The sequence below is a fragment of the Triticum dicoccoides genome, chromosome 5B, assembly GCF_002162155.2.
Source record: "Triticum dicoccoides isolate Atlit2015 ecotype Zavitan chromosome 5B, WEW_v2.0, whole genome shotgun sequence".
Classification (NCBI taxonomy): Eukaryota; Viridiplantae; Streptophyta; class Magnoliopsida; order Poales; family Poaceae; genus Triticum; species Triticum dicoccoides.
The window spans coordinates 587,488,449-587,490,594 of record NC_041389.1 but is presented as its reverse complement, the minus strand read 5'-3'; positions in this window follow the sequence as shown (position 1 = coordinate 587,490,594).

Below are 2,146 nucleotides of genomic sequence, written 5' to 3'. Positions count from 1 at the left end.
CGTGTTGAAGTTATCAGGAGGGGGTATATCGACCCCCCCCCCACGTGTTGAAGTTATCGGGAGTTTATATCGACACGACATACGTACATATATCCATTGTCATATATAAAAACTTTCTATATATGAACAAAAAACTTTCTATGAACAAAAAAAACATTTTTGACATATTTCTCAAGTGTTGCTTATACATGGAAAAAAATGTTATCGGGGAGGGGGTATATCGACCCCCCCCCCCTCATGTCGAAGTTATCGTGGAGGGGGTATCGACCCCCCCTCCCCTCATGTTGAATTCCCGAGAGAGTTAGGAACCGGAGGGGGACTCCTCTCCCTCATGTCTGATGAGTTTTTACTCCCTCCCTCCCATGAAACATTCATCGAACAAACTTAATACGAGTTTTAACAGAAAACATTCATCGAACTAAATTACAATAGAAAAAATTTACTAACCTAAAATGCACAAAAATGCTCGAAGAAGAAGAAATAGACTAACCTAAAATTTAGTAACCTAATATATTGACCCCCCCATGTGTTGAAGTTATCGGGAGGAGAAGATCAAAGAAAAAAAAGAAGAAAAAAAAGAGGAGAAGAAGAAAGGAATAGAGGAGAAGAAAAAAATAGAAAATATTCTCTTTTTTCTTCTTCTCCTCTATTCCTTTCTTCTTCTCCTCTTCTTTTTCTTCTTTCTTCCTCTTCTTCTCCTTTCTTCCTCTTCTTATTTTCATTTTCCTCTCCTTTTTATTCTTCTTCCTTTTCGATATATAAAACTTTTCTTCCTTTTCCTTATTTTACGTTTTCCTCTACACTAACCTAAAATGCACTAACCTTCTTTTTCCACTCCTTTTTTTTCTTCTAAATAAGAACATATACATAAATTTTCAAAAGATATGCACAAAAACATATACATAAATTTTACTATACATATACAATTGTTTTTTCAAATATGCACATATATATGAACATGTACATAAATTGATAAAAAAATACATTTATGAAAAAATGATATGAACAAGTACACACATATATACACATATACACACACATATACAAAAAAATACATTTATGAAAAAATGCTATAAAATAAAAATGTAGGGCAGGGGCGGCGCGCGGCGGGGCAGCGTGCGGCGGCAGCAAAGGGCAGGGGCGGCGCGCGGCGGCAGCGAAGGGCAGGGGCGGCGGCGCGGTGGTAGCGCGCAGCGGCGACGGCGGCCAGTACAGGGGGAGCAGGGGAACGGGGCGGTGCTCACAGCGAGGTGGCGTCGGCGACAAGGAAGGCTCGGGGACGGCGGATCAATCTTTTTGTTCTGCAAATTTTGATATATTATATGTATTTTTCTGAATTAGGATGATTTAGTTATGATTTTTCAAGTTTGAAAATTGCCCTATAGTCCCGGTTTGTGTCTCCAACCGGGACTGTAGGTTAGACCCCTTTAATGCCGGTTCGTGGCACGAACCGGTACTAAAGGTTGGCCCTTTAGTACCGGTTTGTGCCACAAACCGGGACTCAAGAGGCTCGTGGGGCCCCGACCTGACGCCAGCCTGCCACCAGCCCTTTAGTACCGGTTCATGACATGAACCGGTACTAAAGGTTCAACACGAACCGGCACTAATGCATAGCCGTTCGAACCGGTACTAATGATACCATTAGTACCGGGCCAAAATCGAACCGGGACTAATGTGTCTCACATAAGGTCCTTTTTCTACTAGTGCAAGCATCAACTACTAGAGAGAAATTAACACCGCAAGTGATTACAACAACCGATATATAACGATTGTTCATAGATGGAGATGGAAATGGCAAGGAGGTACATGATGTTGATGGAGATGGTGATGATTGAGTAGATTAAGATGATTCATACGATGTCGAGAGTGTTGGATGGCTTCAAATTTCCCCAGTCGGGGGAGGTGGATCCCAGGCAAAAATAAACCTCCGGGAGAGATGGCGTTCTCTGTCCAGCACAGCGATAGAAAATTGCGATCAAAATCTTTCAGGAAGTTTTATGATAATATAAGATCAGGGGCACCAGAGAGGGTGCTAGTGGAGCTATATGGGACCCACACACCCCGTTGGCGCGCTGTAGACCTAGGGTGTGTGGGTAGGTCATGTGGGCCCCACCGGTCAAACCATGGCCCAACCTTCTAGCTCTTG